Source organism: Leptopilina heterotoma, unplaced genomic scaffold (assembly GCF_015476425.1).
Source record: "Leptopilina heterotoma isolate Lh14 unplaced genomic scaffold, ASM1547642v1 Lhet_15, whole genome shotgun sequence".
NCBI lineage: Eukaryota > Metazoa > Arthropoda > Insecta > Hymenoptera > Figitidae > Leptopilina > Leptopilina heterotoma.
The window spans coordinates 3,549,215-3,571,924 of record NW_025110867.1 but is presented as its reverse complement, the minus strand read 5'-3'; the positions used below and the strand labels follow the sequence as shown (position 1 = coordinate 3,571,924).

General features: G+C 26.5%; 1 protein-coding gene across 2 annotated transcripts in view; it reads left to right on the top strand.

The window, feature by feature from the left end:
• Window positions 1-10,525: 10,525 nt before the first annotated feature.
• Window positions 10,526-22,710, top strand: part of LOC122498451 — a 75,232-nt gene continuing 63,047 nt past the window's right edge. Inside the window, exon 1 of one of the 2 annotated variants that reach the window (XM_043606173.1) lies at window positions 10,526-10,619. The gene's annotated coding sequence lies outside the window, so the exon portion shown is untranslated. Of the gene's footprint in view, window positions 10,620-12,318; window positions 12,886-22,710 lie in introns of those variants that run through there. The other variant, XM_043606172.1, reaches the window with a different exon arrangement.

Genomic DNA, 22,710 nt, shown 5'->3' with positions numbered 1-22,710 from the left:
CAAAAAAGTAATCCCTCTTTTAAATCGCAATATATGATTATTATATGCATATGTTGATGTATCGAGTCATTACAAAACTCTATAAAATTTAATAGGTATTCAATATTTTCTCGAATAAATAATCTGTCTTGTCTTGTATGTGTATATATTTATATATATTTACTGGGTATATAAACTATTAGGGATACAAACTAGAACACTGGTATCCTAATAGTATGATCTGGTATTGATCTATTTGCAGGGAATTTTTAAACACCAAAATGAGTAAAGTCCATTTATTATATTCATCTCCGATAATAAAACTCTCTACTCCATTACTTATTATTTCTTTTTTATTTGCAAATATGTATATCCGTTATCATAATTTACATATCGAATTTTCTAGAAATTATTTTTTTCTCTCTCTCTCTCTCTCTCTCTCTTTATATTTTATATCATATACATGCTATATTGATAGTAAAATGAAAGTTGATGGTATAATTTTCAATGTGAGAGATTGTTAGACTTGATATCTTCTCTGCTTGGGTCCATATACCTTTATTCTATATATACATATATTGATAGTAAATGGTGCATCCCAGCGCACAAAGATGATTATTCAGCCGGGAGACATTTATTGTCCTGCAATTCTCCAGCTAGAATGCAACATAAATGCAAGTCCCTTGAGTTACGAATCTCTACTCGAACGCCCACACCGACAGCTTTAATGCCTTTGGTCTCACGTACATACTTTTATATATATACAAGTATTTTGTGCGCTCTATAACCAACCAAAGCTATACAATATTGAACATTGCGAATACTCCATCGATGAATCGCGTTGCAACTGCAAACGAGTTTTCATTCAATAGAAAAAGGCGTGCATAAATATATCCCTATTTATATATTATTTATAAGATATTTCAAATCTTTCATTCTTTCTCTTTGTGCGCAATTTGTAGAGAGAGAGAGAGAGGAGAGAAAATAAAGCAATATAATTTAAAGGCTTACTTTTTTACTTTTCAAAATGGTGTAAATTACGAGTGTGTTTTAAGAGAAATAAATACTTACCAGCACGCTCTCTCGAGATTCTTTTCATATAAGTTTATATTCAAATTTACATTTCTCAAGATTCGAGGACAATGAAGTGAAATGAATCAGATCGTAATAATGAAACACGTGGATCCTTTTCTGAGAATTACAATCCGTCTCTTTCTCTCTTTCTCTCACAAGCGGTCGTGATACAAATATTGCGGAATAATTTTGTAAAAGCAACGACCTAATAGAGCAAATCTATTTGCATAGAATTGTCGGTTTAGAATAAGAAAATTATCGAAATAGTCATTTCATAATTTATATTCTACTTTTATAATACCGTAAAACGGGCTTATTATTCGCTCTTTGCTCATTCGATTATTGCAATTCGCTCACCAATCTATTTTTTTAAAATTAGTTTGTTAACATGTGACAATGGGTTAAATAATTCCCCAAAAGTTAATGATTTACAAAAAACAAAAAATTTTTATTTCCTGTTGGAAAGGAGTTTTAAATCTCTGTATTTCTCTTAAGAATTGTAGCTTCAAATTTATTTTATTCATCATTAAATATTAATACCCTATACTAAGCAACAAGGGCACAAAGGTAGTCAATTGTTTTTGGACTGACTTTGTTTCCGTGTTACTTAAGATATTTTTTATTCCTAATGCACAAAAATGGCGATTTTAGATAGCAGACACGACAGGAAGTAAAAGTCATTCACTTGTTCGGCGTTTCGTTTCTAATATCCAAAAGTTGCTTATTCAGATTTATTTTATTCATCATTAAATATTAATACCCTTTATTAAGCAACAAGGAAACAAAGGCAGTAATTTGTTTTTCGGCTGACTTTGTTTCCGTGTTACTTAAGATTTTTTATTCCTAATGCACAAAAATAGCGATTTTAGATAGCAGACAACAGGTTTGATCATATTTATCCAAAAGTTGCTTCAGATTTATTTTATTCATCATTAAATATAAATAACATTTATTAGGCAACAAGGAGTTTTAAATCTCAGTATTTCTCTTAGGAATTGTCTCCTTCCTCTTTTTTTTTGTCTCTGGCACACCACAAAACACAATTAGATTGAATTTCTTTTCTGCTTCGCTCTCTTATATATATAAAAGAATAATTTAAAATTCGGATCGCTCGCCTGATTAATTTTTCGTTGAATTAAATTCATTTCATAATGATTCCACAAAGTCGTATCGTTAGGTTGAAGTCGATTAATTTTCAGAAAACCTGATTCCACAAGACGCGACTCTTATATACCCGGCGTTGACAGGCTGCACGAGCGAAGGAGTTTCTTTCATGTGGCGTTTACATCGAAAAGTCAAACGATGTCTGCTCTTCTTCACCCGACGCCTTCGATATTCCTTCGATTGCCATAGTGGGATTGTTTTTTTTTTATTTTCATATACCTATATGGGTCGGAGTTGTTCTTTAATGGCGCATGATACGTGCGACTTCTTCTCCTGATTATAGAACGATACGCGTTCTTCTGCGGAAAGTCGGGAAAAGACCGGATGCACTGGCGGCATTGGTGCGCCGCTTTTTTTTGTTTTAATAGCCACGGAACCTGTTCATGAAGCTATTATGAAGCCATCCTCAAGGATTAATTGGAAATCTTGATAATTCTTCAGCACAAAGAATTAAGGTGCATGGCGACGCTAAATTCAGATATTTTTTTTTTGCTTTAATATCATATATGGCCTATAGACGCTTTTCAAGTTCATAGACATAGTCATCAATTTATTCTCTTGGATTTTTCAAGAAATCAATTTTTCTTTATAGTAGAATAAAGATATAAAAATTATACTTCATAAAGAAGTCTATGGACTAAAAACGATCCGATAAGCCTCTTATGTTGTGTATTAAGACTCTTTTATGACCTGTTATTTACGACACAAGTTTAAAAGCACGAAACATACTGTATTTCAAAGTTTTAAATTTATCACTTATTGTTAACAGTGTTTTTCCATTATTTAGAAATGTGTATGTAGGAAAATATAAATTTATTCAAAGAGAGAAAAATGAGAATTATTTTGTATTAAGTAACATTTTTTTTGTATGGAGATCATTAGTGGTTGAGGGTTTTTTTTTCTGGAGTGTAATGTTCGAGATAGGCATGCGGGACAATATTATGCATATGTATGTGCTTTATATTTATCTATATATTGCGGGGCCTAACGGATAGACTATACTTGAGTCTGCCTTCTTTGCTCTCGATAGTTATTTTGCTTCTGTCTTTATATTCCCTCGTATTATCTGAAAGGCCTCCCAGGATGCGACTACCACCATAATGCACTTTGCATGTGTCGCGTTGAATGTGCGCGAGCATATAAAACCGTGCTCGCGGGCCCGTACTCGTGAGGCAACGTCATTTGCATTTGTACGTGCGAATATAGATGTAACGACCTCACGAGGTGAGCGAGAACTCCTAAAGAGTACATGCGGATGTTCTTGAGGGAAAAAAAGTTTTTTTTTATATAAGTAATGGCGAGAAGATTCCTTTGTTCTGGGCGCGATAGAGATGACGATCTGACGTAATAGATTTATGCTCTTATTTACAAAGAAATAACTTATCTCACCATCATTCACGTATTTTCTATATCTGCTTTCTCCTTTTAAATCAACTATAATACGAAAATGTAACCCATTTCGTTCCTATTTATCCAAAAGCTGCTTCAGATTTATTTTATTCATCATTAAATATTAATACCTTATATTAAGCAACAAGGACACAAAGGTAGTCACTTGTTTTTGGACTGACTTTGTTTCCGTGTTACTTAAGATATTTTTTATTCCTAATACACAAAAATGGCGATATTAGATAGTAGACGACAGGAAGTAAAAGTCATTTACTTGTTCGGCGTTTCATACCTATTTATCCAAAAGTTGCTTCAGATTTATTTTATTCATCATTAAATATTAATACCCTTTTTTTAAATCACAAATGAATACCCTTTATTAATCAACAAGAGAACAAAGGCAGTCATTTGTTTTTCGGATGACTTTGTTTCCGTGTTACTTAAGATATTTTTTATTCCTAATGCACAAAAGTGTCGATTGTATAGATAGCAGACGACAGGGAGTACTCCCTGTCGTCAGGTATCAAAAAGCGTCCATTTTGTACACGTGGGAAAAAATCCTTTCTTCTTCTCTCCTCCGGATTCTGAAACAGAAAAGGTAAATTTTTAATTTTTTAATACACAATACAAAAAAATAATCCAAATGTAAAAAAGAATTAAAATTTCGTACGTAAATTTATGTTTCAAAATTCCACTTTGAAAGGTAACCTTTCAGATCAAAAAGTGCTTGGTAATGAGGTTATGTTTTAAAACTTGAGATCAGGGATTTAAACCCTTGACACATTCGATGTTTGGTCCATGTGAATTAGTCAGCTGCCGGCAATAAAACGAATTATGACAACATTACGACGTTTTTTTTTTTTTTTTTTTTTTTTTTGCGTGTCGAGCCGATGAGTCAGAGGAAAAAAAGGAGGTTTAACGCACCGGTATCTTTCTACCTCGCGAACAGACAACAGGTGTGAGTCGGAGAGTGGTTTGAGTTGGGACAATCAGGTTCGATAGAACGAGCGACGTTGGTTTGAAGATGAACGAACAGACCGACACGGGAAATAACATAAATTATCCTCGTCCCCTTTTACCATTATTTTATTACAGGACCGTGAGTGCAATCTCCTTAACAGCCACCCCACTGAGAAAGTCTTCTTGATTATCTATAGTTGCACTTTCACGAATACAGACCACAAAATGTTAAACGTCCATCCCTTCCGCCATTTATTTCCTTCTCGCACAGTTTACTCGGTTCACTCTCCTCGCGGTTTGCTTTAATTTTCTCAAAACGATTTCAAAACTTGCTCCATTATACTTTATGTGATAATTTATTCTTCGGTCCTTTGTCGTTAGTGAAACATTTAAATGTCATTAAAATAAATCATCAGAGGTGATTTTTATCCAAAACTGAGTATTTAAGTTCTCCTTGCGGGCGTTTTAACCTCAATTTTTATCAAAAAATTTGTTTTGAACTGAATATTTTTATTATTTGATATAATTTCGAAATTTTAGTTTCTTGAATATTAGTTAAAATCACTGTTGTGTGGTTATCCGATCACTTTTTTTTTGTGAAAAGAAATGAAAGAAAAATTTTACACTAAAAGCTTTTTTACATTATAAAAACATTAAAAAACGGCGGTTAATGTCGTGTTTGAAGAATTGTCATAAAAAAAAGGTTGGTATGAAAACACTCACATGCTGAGCCCTGACAGACTGTAATTTCTCGACTTGAGTGCAATTATTACCATTTACTCAGCACTAATATTACCTGACGCGGCAATAATTGTTAATCCTCCACACGAAGCCAATTATCGCAAATTGATATAATGCAAAATTTTATTGCATATATTTTTTTCACTGTGCATTTTATGAGACGTTGTAAGAGAGAAGGGGGGGGGAGGGGGAAAGAACATTTATGTATTGGAAAAAGTACATTCAACTTGCGGCATCGATAAAAATTATGATGTTAGCAAGCTCTGGGGCATTGAGCTCTCTTTGACAAAAATTGATTTCGTATTTTATATTGTACCTAAAGAGCAGCGAACTTATGTTGCCTTTATAATCACGAAGGAGAAATATGTATACATAATGAATAATGTCATCTGGCTAACCAAGGCAGGGCAGTCTTGGTCCCACGCGGTCTCCTCACTCCACATTTATATATTCTTAAAAAGACTCGGAAATTTCAGGGTCGTATTTTAATCACGAACAAACATTTCATCTTTTCTTTAATCGAAATAATAATAAGTTTTGTATATATTTTCATTTCATTTTAATAAATGAACTTGAATTCGCATTCATTGTGGAAGTACCTTAATACAAGAATATTATTTCTTATATTTCCTGACTACCCAAGCCTAAGTTAAGATACATTGAGCATAATTTACGTTCCGAACCCTGGTCTCTGAGAATGGACGCAAAGCCCACCAAAGCCTAAGCAGAAATGTAAGACTTGTTAAGTATCTTATTAAATTATTAAAAATATTAATTGAAATAATAATAATATTTGTATGTTGATTGGTTTTTTTAATATTTAGGTAAGTGAATAATATTAACTCATTGTGGGGAAAATATTTAATAAAAAATGTTCCTGATTTCAAAAAATCAAAATCGATTCTTTGATAAAGGAAAAACTGCGACATAAATATAACCTAAAATTTTTGGAAATTAAGGCATATGACAAAATAATATTTTTTTGAACAAATTCCATAAACAGAAATTCGACTTGTTGAGGTGAAAATTAAAACGCCATTGAGTAAGAATTCCTGAAGTGTAACAGCAAATTTTGAGATTTACTGTATTTACTTGGTAATACATGAAAATGAAACATAATTATGAGATAAATAAATGCCTTGAAGGATTTTTCAAAAAAATTAAATTTCACTTTGTTATAAACAATTGAAGTTTTTTGCAGTGTTTTATTAAAAAATTAATATCTCGGAACAGAATAAACGAATCGTTATAAAATTTGGTATGTATACTCAGAAAATGATGTAGTTTCAAATGAAATAATTAAAAAATTAAATTGTTTAATTTTTGTAATTGTTATTGCAAATTTAATTGTTTATTTGTAAAATAAACAATGTTCTTAACGTCGTAGGAAGTTCGTTCAAATTTCATCGTAAAGGCTTTTTTATAACGATTCCATACCCGTTTTGAAATTTGGTGTCCCGCAATAATGAACAAAGTTATGAACTTTTTTCTGCCGGGCGACACGTTTGTTTACCGCGCGGTATGCCTTGGTATACTTCTGCCGTCAGCGTGTCAGACTTCGCTTTTCGTGTTTATTGCAGTAACAACCTATCCGTTGCATTTAAATAGTAAAGATAAATAAAATAACAGAATTTGTTTAAGAATAAAATTTATTAAAAGTGATATAAATTACTTTTATAACTTTCTATTCCTAAATACAATGTTCCTCATAGTTTTCATCGTTGGAAAAGAATTTACAAATAAGACTTTTATTATCATCTTTGGTTAGAAAACAATGGAACTGACGTGTTTTCTTGATAGTTGTGGCCTTTTGAAACCTACCTTTTAAAATATTTTCTTCTATTTCGTGTTCTTTTCTCGTGCAAAAATCGAATTTAATGTTTTTGAAAAAACCAATTGCCCATAGTCATATAACAATTTCGGGGTAGTTATGTGCTTTCCTTGCATGCTGGACTTATGGGCATTTCTTTTCACTGTCCCCCCAATGCCATCACATGCACCCTTGCCATGGGATGTGGCAAAAAAGTGCCATTCAGCATCGACTTGAAAATCTTTTTTGTGTGAAGTTAAATTTGCAAAATTACTTTTATTCTTATACTGCGAGGCTGCACCGTCCGAAAAGTAAATAATTTTCTTAACGTTTCTTTCGCCATATTTTTCTTTTAAATAAAATATTAATTTTTTATTGAATAGGTGTACACCCGCAGTATTGTGCTTTTCATTTTCTGATATAATCACAAAATTATCATTGCGAAGCGTATTGTTTTCTCTACTGTAAATAACATAGGGATGCAAAGTTGATTGCGTGTTGGACCAATGATAAGCCTGTATCGCATCTTGCACACAGAAAGTATAGTTTTCTGCGAAATCTAAACAAACTAAATATTCTCCTTCACACAGATTTTCTTTCAAATTTGAAAAATAAGAAGCTTGAGACTTGGCTATAAAATCATGCTTTAATAGCAGCTTTAAATCTTCTTCCAATTTCCTTAAAAATTCTTCAATGCAATCATGCTGTTGTTGAAGCTCAGTTCTAGGAAAGAAAATGTATGACGTACATTCACAAAAAATTATTTGTCTATCAAAATTAAATTAATAAATTTAATTTTTAAATTTATTTAAATATTAAATTTAAAAACTTTTCTTGTTTATTTCTTTAATTTATCTATTTCTTTCTAGTATACTTGAAAAAGAATTTCGTAACATAATAATGAAAATAAAATAAAAATGTATGACTAAAACTTTTAATTTATAAAATTATTTTCAAAAATGTATAAGAACTTTTTAACCTTTATGTATCAATGAGTAATTTAAAATTAAATCCAATTTCAAGCAAGAATATCAAAATAAATAATAAAATAAATATCGGCACTATGGTAATTATAATATTACAAAAGAAAAACCTCTCAGTATACTTAAGAAATAGCACAGTAAATAGAAAGTTTTATTTTCAAGACTTGTTTAAATTCAGATAGTTCTAAAAATAAGATTTACTTTTTACTGTGAGATTATATTAAAATAAAAACAAATTTACCGATCCGTGCTGACCCATTCATTGTATTTCACTTCAGTTATTGAGTAATCAGAAAAAAATGTACGAAGTTTTTCACAAACAGCTTCTGAACCGGGACATTTCTGGCAGGTTAATAAGTGACAAGATGTACTAGAATCTTTACACATCATGTCTTTTAATGCATCCTTATAGGAGAAATTTAAATCAGGTTGGTGTTTTTTGAACTCTGCTTCTAAATATTGGAACTTTAACTTCATGTTTTGATGTATTTTACATACACATACATTATGACATCCATTTTTATTTGCCAAAATGCATTGTTTGGGTCGCAATTTTGAAAATTTCGACAAACTAATTTTAACACTTGGGTATTTTTCCTTAAAGCTCGAATGCAAATCCTTTAAATTAAAAAGCATAAGTTGCTTTTGTACATTTGTACGACCTGAATGTGATTTAATTGATATGCAGTCTTTCTTCCCCGGCATCATTCGACTATTATCTTCTGATAAGTAAAAATCCTCTACATTTTTTACAATCTCTGAATCCATGGGTCGACCTTTTTTTTTCTTTAAGTTAGATTTATATCCCCCTGACTTTCGTAATTTTTTTGCCCGAGTTACCATTCCATGAGAAACACTGAATTAATTCCGAATTTGACGTATGCTCAATTCAGTTGGAAGAGTTGTCAGGATTTCTACTTTCTGGTTATAACTTTCTGCAGTTAATAAAGAGTTTTTTACGTCAGAAATAAAATTATCGCTCATTAATACTGGCTTTGGCTTTATTACTTTTTCTAAAATCTTCGAAATCGTTGGAGCCTCAGAATTCTTGTCTTCACAGAATAGTTTTTGACGCTTTATTGTTCGTTCTGGTATATTGTAATCGTCAAGAATAGTATTAATTTTTTCAATTTTCAAGTTCTGATCAACTCTGGGATTCTCATATGTAGGGTCTTTCTTAAAATCATCTGCAACTATATAATATATATTAAATAAAAGGTAAATAAATATATAATTATTAATGGAATTTGTCAAAAAACAATAAAAATAAAATAATACTTTTTTAAAAATTTATGTTATGATTTTTACCTGATTCATCTTCCTTTGTATCTTGACATTTTTTATTTTTGGAAATTTTTGAGACACATTTTTTAATTTGGATATTATCCTTAATAATTTTACACCTACAGGAATCACAAATGTATTTACCAATCAAAGATTTGTACTTAGGACTCCAATTCTTCGTAACGAGCTTGACACTTTTGTAAACCGAACTATGTTTTGGTTTTGATAATGGATTACAGCAATAATTCACAGGTGCCATTTTTTATTTTTAAAAACAATAATTATTTAATTTAATAAACACTTATTACACAGGCTTTAATAAAGAACACACGAACGTATAAAATGTTAAAGAGTAAAAAAATATTACGATTAATTAACAGCTCCTCAATGAGAAATAACACCAAATAATTACTACATATTTACATCTAAATTTAAGCTCACACCTTTATATTCAAATTTTTGAAATTTAACACAAAAAGACTTTTCAAAAAAGTGTTAAATTAATTGCACCGATCAAAACGCTAAAAATTAGGGTAGTCTAACGCATAACGTGTTTTTACTTGTTCAATGCGCTGCGCTGGCGATGACGTTGCGGTAACGGTGGACATGCCGCGCGGTAAACAAACGTGTCGCCCGGCAGAAAAAAATTCATAACTTTGTTCCTAATTGCGGGACACCAAATTTCAAAACGGGTATGGAATCGTTATAAAAAAGCCTTTACGATGAAATTTGAACGAACTTCCTACGACGTTAAGAACATTGTTTATTTTACAAATAAACAATTAAATTTGCAATAACAATTACAAAAATTAAACAATTTAATTTTTTAATTATTTCATTTGAAACTACATCATTTTCTGAGTATACATACCAAATTTTATAACGATTCGTTTATTCTGTTCCGAGATATTAATTTTTTAATAAAACACTGCAAAAAACTTCAATTGTTTATAACAAAGTGAAATTTAATTTTTTTGAAAAATCCTTCAAGGCATTTATTTATCTCATAATTATGTTTCATTTTCATGTATTACCAAGTAAATACAGTAAATCTCAAAATTTGCTGTTACACTTCAGGAATTCTTACTCCATTAGTAAAAACTATGTTTTGATAATATAAATCTCTTTACAGACTTGGTAAATCGTTTTCAAGTTTTGATGCCATTTTTGCCGCTTCTGTCACTTCCACGCGCAACGCCAATTCTGAAGCCATGCTGTTCGAGTGGTTCAATAAGGTAAAAATAACACAATAATAATCTTAAAATAATTTACTTCTTTGGTACCTTTCGGGTGCAGTCCCATCCTGATTTCAATGGAATTTGGTATACTTATGTGTTTTGGTGCGCTGATTACGAAAATAATAGTGAAAATTAACGCAAATTTGAATTTCATGGTTAAAACCATAAAATATCATAAAATTGTGGTTTTCTGTGTTTAACTCTTAAAAACGGAAAATTTCAAGAAATGTTCCCAATAAAAGTTGTAGGTCTAAAACACAATTTTTATGTTCTATACATTTTTTTCCAATCGTTTTCGGAACTTTATTTTGAAATTGACACCATTTTTATTTAACTAATATGTTTTGATATTATAAATCTCTATAAACAATATTATTTTTATTCAAATAAAAAATAATTCGGTGCTTTATCCGTGAAAATATCTTTCAGTAAAGAGAGAATTATGTCATATTTATAGAGAAATTCAACAAAATTTAGTCAAAGACTATTTTTTAGAAGATAAAATAAAATAATAATGAATAATAGTAAAAAGTAAATATGTTAGTGTTAAAGACAATAATTATTATTTTTAGCTTTATTTCAGTGTTCTTGAACTCTTTCCTCATAATTATATGATCTTTCGTTCACGTAAGAGACTTTTTCCTCTTTAGAACAAGTGTGACCCACATGGTCTTGAGGAGTCATCTTTTAATGGTTCACGAGTTCATTCCATCCCACGCGTTAGACTGAAAATGTCTTTAGTCTCACATCCTGTGTGAATTTTATCGATTGGGAGAAATTTAAGTCATTTAAAAATTAATACATTGCTTATATTAACATAATAACTTTTTTTTGAAAATTAAATTTTAGCTTTAGTAAAAATTAATAAAATTCATTTTGAAATTAGCCGAAAATTCTGAATTAGGCAAGGGTACCTACCTCTTTTTATATAGTTCCTCGCAAGAGTAAAACATGCAAGTACTATCCACTTTTATTACAATGGTCTAGGCTAAGTTTTTTATTCTAAGCAGGTAGTTGACCCTACACAAGAATTTGATCAAACTTAAAGTTTTATGTTCGCCATCTTAGATCCGCCATTGTGAATTTTCAAAAAAAAAAACCCTGGCGTAACAAACATCAAGTAATTTTAATTATAATAATTGTTTATAACATAAACAAATTATAACTTATAAAAAATATCTATACAAAATTTTATTGGTAACATAATTTTAAAACGATTAGAAAAAAACGATGATATTTCGACTATAAACAAATGAACAGTTAATTAGTTAACTTAATTTGTTTATAAGTTTATAAGTAATAAGTAAGTGTGCCCCCACAATGATTACTTGTTGGGGTCCCATCCTTAAAATTATATAAATATAAAAAAAATTACGCGCCTTTTTTCCAAAATAGTTTTAGTCTAGTATATTATTTATTAGGTATATTTAATTCATTAAATAAAAATTTAGTTTTGAAAATAAGTTATTAAATATTAAAAAAAATTATTACCCTACTTGATAAAAAATGTTTTATAATTGCAAATAATTATAATGCAGAGAGTGTTGTTAATTGCATATAGAGAATATTTTTCCCACCCGGCGCCCAGCATCACTTTTTCAAGATCACACTGTCTTATGTTTATCGTGATCCCGCGTGTTGTTCCGAGCTCCTCCGACCGGTCAAACTCCACGCGAGGCACGCCGGAATCGCAACGAACCAGTCACATTCGAATCGGGCTCGTGCGAGTACGTCGGCGCGCCTTCTCGCGCTCCTCTTTGAATTCACAGTGAGAGCGTCTCATATATATACAATATCTTATACATATATATGGACCATAAAATCACGTGGTGAAAAAAATTCTTCAAATCAATAAAAAAATTTTTTTCCATCAAAACACAAATTTATAATAAACTCGAAAAATATGTTTCTATTGTACTAGAAATATATAACTACATGTCTATAAAATTGACATTAAAAATAATAATAATAAAGTTACTTGTCTATTATTATTAACCGGACAAGTTTCGCCCTCTTTCGGAATGTTTTCTAGTTGGAACGATACTCAAAATACTGGACAATATAATGTATTTGTGTAAGCAATAGTGTGAGTGTTACTGTGTTGGTGAGTGGAGCTTTTTTTAAAAACGGTCTTAAGTGCGCATGTGCACATTGCATTGGATTTTCTTATGTTTATCGACGGGGTTGCAAAAAACAGGGGTTTGACTACCTTGGTGCTGTGAAAATCGCCTTAATACGGCACGTTATGGATTCCCAGTCGATGGTAAGTTGAAAGACGCAAATTAAATGTTATTATTAGTCTATTATTGTCTACATGTATTTTAATTTTATAATAGAATTAATTTTAGAATGATATAATTGTGACGCGCTCCTAAGAAATGTACCTTAGAAGCAAACAAATTTTAGGTTATGTTTGTAATCTTTAAACAAAAAATACTCTTAAGGGGGTCAACTTTTAGTATAAACCATTGATATTCAAGTCTTCATTATATTTAAAATAATTAATGAAAACTGATTTTAGTTTTAAAGAATGAATCAGAGACTTTTAATTAAAGTAAAAATAATAAAAACATAACCTTAAACTGATCAGCTTCTTCTTCGGAGTGCGTCACAAAAAGGTTATTTTTGTTATTTTTATCTTAATTGAAAGTTTATGTTTATTTGAGTAAAACTAAAATCAGTTTTCGTAAATGATCGTTTTTGTTTATTTACACTTTGCAAAATTTTAAACGATAATAATGATAATTATAATAATAATAAAAAAATAAAATAATAATAATAATATAATAATAATATAATAAAAAAATAATAACAATAATATTAAAAATAATAAAAGAAAATGAACAATATTCACAGTTTGAAGACAAATTATTAAATTTTTGGATCGTGATTTTCATTGTCTTGCAAGTACCATCCATTACTACTGGAAAGTAGTAATAGTCAATGAGTCTAGTCTGAGACTTCTTTTTCCACTTACATTGTACACAAATTTCCCTTTATCAAAGTAGCTGTAATAAAATAAGATTTCTTAATAAAATTTTCTATTACTCTAACTTTAAACTTAAAAATCGGTCTTTTTTAATAAATAAATAATAAAAAAATATAATTTAATAAAAAATACATTTATTTTTATATTTTTGTATTGTATTTTGAATATTATTTTATTATATGTACACAGAAATAAAAAATTAAGAGACTATAATCTACGTAGTTTGATGTAATGCTGAATTGACTGTGTAAAACGTGTAGATTTACGACTCTTGTATACTAGTGTATATATATATATATATATATATATATATATATACATGCGGAAAGTGAGTGGATATTATAATGCGAAGTGAAATTTAATTTTAGAATATAACATTCATTTTTATGGCAAAAACAAGACATTATAATTCACATCTAAAACATTAATGTTCAATTTCTTAATCACCTCTAGCGCTTTATTATTCAATGTATAAAGTTTCCAATTATCATTTTATAATATATACCTACACAATATATGGAAATCTAATCAAAGTTTTACAATTTTCAAAAAAAATTTCAATTCTTCGTTTGTAATATAATTAAGGTTATTTTTAAATGGAAAAAGAAAATTATATTTAATGTTTCAATTATTATATTTTTGAAAAAAAATTTTAAAACTATCTATATTACAGTTATATACACTATTTGTATATTATTATTATTTTTGGATCGTGATTTTCATTGTCTTGCAAGTACCATCCATTACTACTGGAAAGTAGTAATAGTCAATGAGTCTAGTCTGAGACTTCTTTTTCCACTTACATTGTACACAAATTTCCCTTTATCAAAGTAGCTGTAATAAAATAAGATTTCTTAATAAAATTTTCTATTACTCTAACTTTAAACTTAAAAATCGGTCTTTTTTAATAAATAATAAAAAAATATAATTTAATAAAAAATACATTTATTTTTATATTTTTGTATTGTATTTTGAATATTATTTTATTATATGTACACAGAAATAAAAAATTAAGAGACTATAATCTACGTAGTTTGATGTAATGCTGAATTGACTGTGTAAAACGTGTAGATTTACGACTCTTGTATACTAGTGTATATATATATATATATATATATATACATGCGGAAAGTGAGTGGATATTATAATGCGAAGTGAAATTTAATTTTAGAATATAACATTCATTTTTATGGCAAAAACAAGACATTATAATTCACATCTAAAACATTAATGTTCAATTTCTTAATCACCTCTAGCGCTTTATTATTCAATGTATAAAGTTTCCAATTATCATTTTATAATATATACCTACACAATATATGGAAATCTAATCAAAGTTTTACAATTTTCAAAAAAAATTTCAATTCTTCGTTTGTAATATAATTAAGGTTATTTTTAAATGGAAAAAGAAAATTATATTTAATGTTTCAATTATTATATTTTTGAAAAAAAATTTTAAAACTATCTATATTACAGTTATATACACTATTTGTAAAACTATTTTTGAGACTAATGCAGCCCATTTGAACAATAAAATTGAAAAATAAATAATAGATCCGAATTTGCTAAAACCAACTTTTTGATTTTTAATAATTTTTTTTAATGTATTGATATTATTATAATGAAATCTATTTTAATACCAATTTAGTAAATAAATAATTTAAAAGATATAATTTTTTTTATGAAAGACACTCAATAAATCTATTAAAATTTGTCAAAAAATTATCCGAAAACAAAGATCAAATAATAAAATTTTTTGATTTTTTTGTTAAAATTAATATAATTCTTAAAATAATTGAAATATTTTAATGTTCTTTCGGCTTAAGTTATATAAAAAATGTCATTTGCAATCAGAATATGTAATTTGTTAAAAATTTGATCAGTTCTTGAATTTCAAAAATTTTAGAATTTTTTTCAAAAATAAACCTTATTTTTCAATTTTCAAAAAAATTACACCTTTTTTCAATATTTTTATCATTTTTATTGAAAACCTGAGACTTTTTGCAATAAATTATGTTTTAAAAATAGGACAACAATATGGTTTTTGAAAAAAATAAAAAAGGTAACTTTTTAAAGATTTCTTGTTTATTTTATTGAAAATGCATTGTTGGCCCATTTTTTGATTTTACATAATTTACTGGATAAAATCTCAGCTTTCCAATAAAAATAATAAAAAAAATTTTTCAAAACGTAGTTTGTGTATAAAAATTAAAAAATAAGGTTTATCTTTGAAAAAAGAGTATAGTAGAATAATGTTTTTTTTTGAAAAAATAGTTTTTGTATTTAATTGAAAAAATACACAAAAAGTACTATAAAATTCACTATAATATATAAATATATATTAAAATTGCTAAACTTTGGTAAAAGTTATGTAAATTTGAATAGAACAATGTACCTTAAAATCTAATTTTTTTGGTTGGATCAATTCACGTGGAATTGCTCTTTAATTCATCAAGCATTAAAGTATAATCTATCGCGAAAGAATTATTTTTTCAAAATGTTTTGCAAATAATTTGGTTTTGATTTAGACCTACATTTTTGTCACAGAAAAAATTAATAAAAAAAGCTAACTTCTTACTTACTTTTTAAAATAAAATTAGCAACTTTAAAAATAATAGAATTTAAAATTTTTTAATTCAAATTTTTGTCGAAAACAATAAAAAAAAATTGAATTTTGGAGAAATTACAAATAATTGCAGAAATTCAGTTATATTTTTAAAAGTAATATAATAATTCTTCTCATAAAATTCAATTGCGTTAAAAATTTTTAAAAAATTCTCGTCAAAATTCCAATTATATCTTTATAAATAACAATATTCTTCACCAAAATTCAATTATTTTTAAAAATGTAAATAAAATTCTTGACCTAATTTCAATTATTTTCAAAAATTCTTCTTATTTAAATTATTTTCAATATTTACTATTTTAATAAAATTTCCCAAAAATAATTTATTTATTTAAAGCAAAATTTTAATAAAATTGTACGCAAACATTAAATTATTTTCATGAATAATAAAAATTTCACAGGATTTCAATTATTTACAAATTTTTTATAAATTTTTTTGCAACAGTTCAATTATTTTCATAAATAATAAAATTTTTTTTAAGAAATTCAATTATTTTCATAAAAGATGATTAAAAATTCTAGAAAATAATAATTGAATTGAAATGATGAAAATAATTTTGAACAAATTGCAGTAACAATATTCTTATAATATAAAATAATAACTTTTGAAAATCTTAATTCCTATGGAAAATAATAATAATTAAATATTTATTTAAAAATGAAGTATTGATGTTTTCGAATAATTTTCAATTAAAATTTGTAATTAACAAATAGAAGTTATAATCATTTTTTTAAATGATGCAAATAATTTCCTTATGAAAATTGAGAATTTTGTACAAAAATATTAAAAAAACGCGAAATATATGTAACGTTTTTTTCCCAAAAAAAAAGAATGAATTTGTTATTGAGAAATAAAAATTATGCATAATATATTTCCTATTTCTTAATTATAATTTTTTTAGAATTAACAATTTTCTATTTTTTATAAATAGAAAGGAGAAAAAATTGCATAATTTAGATCAGTCAAACGAAATTTGTTATAGAAAAAAGCATACAACAAACAAAATGGTTTTTTTTTTATTTGTTATTTATTATAGTTAATTAATAATAATAAGGTTTTATACTCAGTTTAAAATCTGAATTTCCATTTTTCTCCGTTTTAACTGATATTTCTGTACGTCAAGTGAGGTGTAAATAAAATAAAAAATTTGCATTCTTCATTCAATGCATTGGAATATATATGCACATATATATATATATATATATAGAAAGAATAATGAATTGTTAAATAAAAAATATTCAAGGCAAGAAAAATGGAAAAATTATTATTCTTTTTTTTGCTTATACATTTTTCAAATCAAATGTACCGTTTTCTCGATGATGCTGGAAACATCTATTAGAGAGATGCAATGCTGTTCCTTATTAGGCGAAACGTATAATTAATCATAAGGCTATCGTTATATCAGCACATGAATGTTAATAATGTAGGATATAGAAATAATGCAGAGAATTTAATATATATATATATATATATATATATATATATATATATATATATATATATATATATATATATGCACAATAAATTCTCAATGATAGGTCGTTACATCTCATCATATATAGATGGACCGGAAGGTTCATTTTCAGATACTAATCTTTTAACCTCAATAGACCTTTCCTGGCACATCAAGTTCATGTTCATAATTTCCCATTCATTAAAATTTTATTTATTTGTTTATTATTATTATTATTATTATTATTATTATTATTATTATTAAAATTATTATAATTATTATTATTGTCATTGTCATTATCATTATTGTTATTAAAATTTATTAGGTAAAAAAACATTTCCCCTCTTTTTTTCTTCATAATAATTTCTCTCATCATATTATTTCATTTTATTGCGTCTTCTCTCTTCTTGGTTTTTGTGGTTAAAAAAGTGAACACCTGCATTTTGTTCCGGCGAGTAAAACTTTTCTCGCAGATTCCAAAAGTGTATAAGTACTTAAATGTATACATATGTATATACAGATATATAAAAATACTCTTCGCGATCAGGTGCTCGATTATGGACGTTAATTTATCCAAAATTAATTATAATTGCTGAACATAACGAGCGCCGCTTACTTTAAATGAAAAGAAGAAAAAAATATATTATTGCTACGATAAGCTAATTGATAGTGATTTAAAAAGAAAATGCCAACCACTAAAAATATACATTATACATACTGTGTACAAGTGACATTTTTAAAACTCTATATACACAAAGTGTTTAAAATTTACAGTTTTTTATATGCTGAGTCCTCTTTTCAATTATATTCGAGAAAGACTCTCTTTTTTTTAAAAAATCAAACGTACGATTTACGATAATTGTCATCGCCAAAATTTAAATCACTATAATGATAATATCGCTATAATTATAATAATAAAAAAAAATGTAAAGTGGTATTAAATATAATTGAAATAATATAAATATAAATGAATAAGAAGTATATAAATATTGCATATAATATTGAATTCTAATAATATTCAATTTGCGTTTGAAGGGAGAAAAATTCATCTTTTGTCCTTTTGACACGCATTAATGTACCGCGCGCATAATTTGTCCATAAATTATACCATCGCGACTGTATTCTAATTTCTGAGCGTGGGTACAAACGCCAAGAGAGACTTCTCTTACTCTCTTATGTATACATACTACTGAGTCTTGTTTGGCTCTCTTTTCAAAGGGACGGTTTTGTTGGAATCATATATGTGTATATATACTTTTTTTTTAATGTCAAACCACATATATGGCTTAAACTTTGCATATTACAAAACTTTAGAATTTCGCCAATATTTATTATCTCACTAAATAACATGAAATAAAATAACGTGTTAAAAGTCTTAGTGTATGTAATATCTATAATGTACTCTTTAAATTTGAAACGCAGCGAAGAAGTAACTAAATTACAGTTAAATTACATATTGAGAAAAAGTAATTATTCGTTACAGTTGTACAAGTTACTTATAAAGTGACTAAGATTTCAAGTTACTTTAAAATTCGCCTTTTGGAAATAAAAAATTGTCCTTCAATTAGCAAAAATCAAATTTTGGTCTTAATATTTAAGTTTGAACTTCTTTTCCATCCTAGAAAATAATCATCAAAGTTTTACAGTAAAATTGTTTTATGTCAATAAATTTTAAGCATTTTTGGAACATAAAAATAAAAAAGCGTTTGGCCATCCCGGATGGCCAATCGGTAGTCCGTATACAAAAATTTTTAGTTAAAAAGCAAAATTCCTGGTCTTTTGAAAATAATCAAATCTGTTATTTTTAACTGATTCAAAAGCAAAAAGTCAGTCATTGATTGTCACTTAAATCTATAATTTTTAACTAATTCAAATTATGGTATAATATGGTAAGCTTATGGTAATCTATATTTTGTTGAAAAATTTTAGCAATATAACTACTAAAAATTAAATTGCCGACTACTTTGTCTGGTTTTATTTTGATTCCAAATAAAAACTGACTGATATTCATTTTAAACATAACAGAAAAAAATTTATAACGTGTACACTGCTGATTAATATTTTTAAATGACTGTAAACTGCATTTTTTTTTGCTTGTGCAACAGTTTAATTACGCGAATTTGCATATATTTCTCATTAAAGCAGGATAAATATGTTCTAGACTATACTCCCAATTGGAATGTGATAATGAGTTTTTTCCGTCTATTCGCCCGGCCCTGTCGCACTAACTCCTTATTCCTTATCACACTTTTACGCTACCATAGATGGACTGCAATTGATTTACGATTGAGTCTTAAAAAAAGTCTTGAGAGTGTGTTGTATATTAAGCGCATAGAAAAAAGTTATGTCGCTCAATTCACACCTGCCCTTACCTCTCTCTCTCTCTCTCTCTTGTTCAATCTTTGATCCTTTGCCACGCATCAGCTCTCGATAGTCATTCTTGATTTAATGATAGGCATTGACTCTTGAAAAGGAAGTGTGCACCACGTGAAAGACACCAGATTAATAATAATCCTTAATTATTATGAGAAAAACGGAAAATTATAGTTGTTTCGCATCAGACGCACATTGAGTTTTATTGCTCAAGTAATTATTTCTTCCTATATCATTCATTATAATACACGAAGTAATCAAATTATATGCGCGACGCAACATTTTATAATGATGGTGTAAAAGGAGGGGAAAAAAATTCAAAGTTAATAAATGGTTTTAAGTTTATTGATCATTAATGTTTTATTGATTTTTATCGATATGTTCAGGCTTCGCACTCATCTACTAAAACCTACTATTTAATACTTTTTTTTTATGTTATATTACTATTTTGGTACTTTTTTTAAATTTCAGCTACTAAAAGCTACTATTATTTGGTTTTTTTAAATTTCCACTACTTTAAATTCGCTAATACTAGAAATAAAAAAACTATTCTCAAAAATTATAATTAAAATTCTTTAAAACGATTCAATTATTTTCAAAAAATATTCGAAATTCATTTTCAATATAATTATCTAGTTATTTTCCACAGGAATTCAATTAATTTAGAATAGCATTTACAAAAAAAATTTCGAAATTTCACATTAATTCAATTACTTTCACTAATAATAACATTTTTCATGAAAATTCAATTATCAAAATTTTTTTTAAAATCTTCGCAATAATTCAATTATTTTCATAAATAATAAAACTCATCGAAGAATTTTAATTATTTATAATACTATTTTAAATTAATTAATCAAAAAATTCAATTATTTTCACAAATAAAGTTTTCCACAAAAATTCAATTATTCAAAATAAAATTTTCATAATATTTATTATATTTCGAGAAAATTATTTATTTAAAATGATGTTTATAAAATTCTTATGAAGAATTCAATTATTTTCAAAAATAATAAAATTTCCACAGGAATTCAATTAATTTAGAATAGCATTTACAAAAAAAAATTTGAAATTTCACATTAATTCAATTACTTTTACTAATAATAACATTTTTCATGGAAATTTAATTATTTAAAATTGAAAAAAAAATTTTTTTTTAAATCTTCGCAAGAATTCAATTATTTTCGTGAATAATGAAATTCTTCTCAGGAATTCAATTATTTTTGAAAATTTTAATAAAATTCTTAGCAACTATTCAATTATTTTCATAAACAATAAAATTCATCAAAGGATTTCAATTATTTCTAATACAATTTTACAAATTGCTCAAAAATGTAATTATTCTTAAAAATTAAATTTTAATAATTAAAATTTCATTTTTAAGAATTAAAAAATTAATTATTTAAAAAAATGTTTTTTTTAAATTCTTTGGAAGAATTCAATTATTTACAAAAAATATTAGAATTATACACAAGATTTCAATTATTTTTAAATATTTTTTAATAAAATTGTTCGAAAGAAATCAATTATTTAAAATACAATTTTAATTACATTTTTTTGTAAATAATTCAATTATTTTTTTAGATTTTAATAAAATTCTTCCCAAGAATGCAATTATGTCGATAAATAATAAAATTATTCCCGAAAATTTAACTATTTTCGGGCATTTTAATAAAATTCTTTGCAAAATTCAATAATTTTCTTAAATAACAATATTCATCAAGAGAATTCAATTATTTTAAAATTATTTTTAAAAAATCTAATGAAATCGTTTTCAAGAATTCAATTATTTTCATAAATAATAAAATGCTTTTCAGGAATTCAATTATTTTCAAATTAAAATTTAATAAAATACCACACAGACATTCAATTATTGTCAAATTTTTAAATTGAATTCTTTGTAAAATTTTATTATTTTTAAAAACTTTTCACAATTCAATGATTTTTAATATCTACTATTTTAATTAAATTTCCAAACAGAATTCAATTATTTAAAAAATTATTTTGTAAAAATCTTCATATTAATTCAATTATTTTTATGAATAATAAAAATTTGTTAGGAATTCAATTATTTTAATTAGAATTTGCATAAAATTAGCCGAAAAGAATCAATTATTAAAAAATGTTTATAAAATTCTTCGCAAGAATATCGTTATTTTAAAAAATAATAATATTTTCCACAAAAATTCAATTCTTTTTAAACATTTTAATAAAATTTTTCGCAATAATTCCATTCTTCTCATAAATAATAAAATTGTTCCCAGGAATTTAATTAATTTTGAAAATTTTAATAAAATTCTTAGCAATTATTAAATTATTTTCATAAATAATAAAATTCATCTCAGGATTTCAATTATTTTTAATACAATTTTATAGGAATTGCTCAAAAAATGTAATTATTTTAAAAAATTTAATTTCAATTCATTGAAAAAATCAATTATTTAAAATACAATTTTAATTAAATTTTTTTGAAATAATTGAATTATTCTTTTACATTTTAATAAAACTCTTTTCAAGAATTCAATTATGTCGATAAATAACAAAACTATACCCGAAAATTTAATTATATTTTGAGGCATTTTAATGAAATTCTTAACAAAATTCAATTATTTTTATAAATAATAAAATAATTTTCAGGAATTCAAT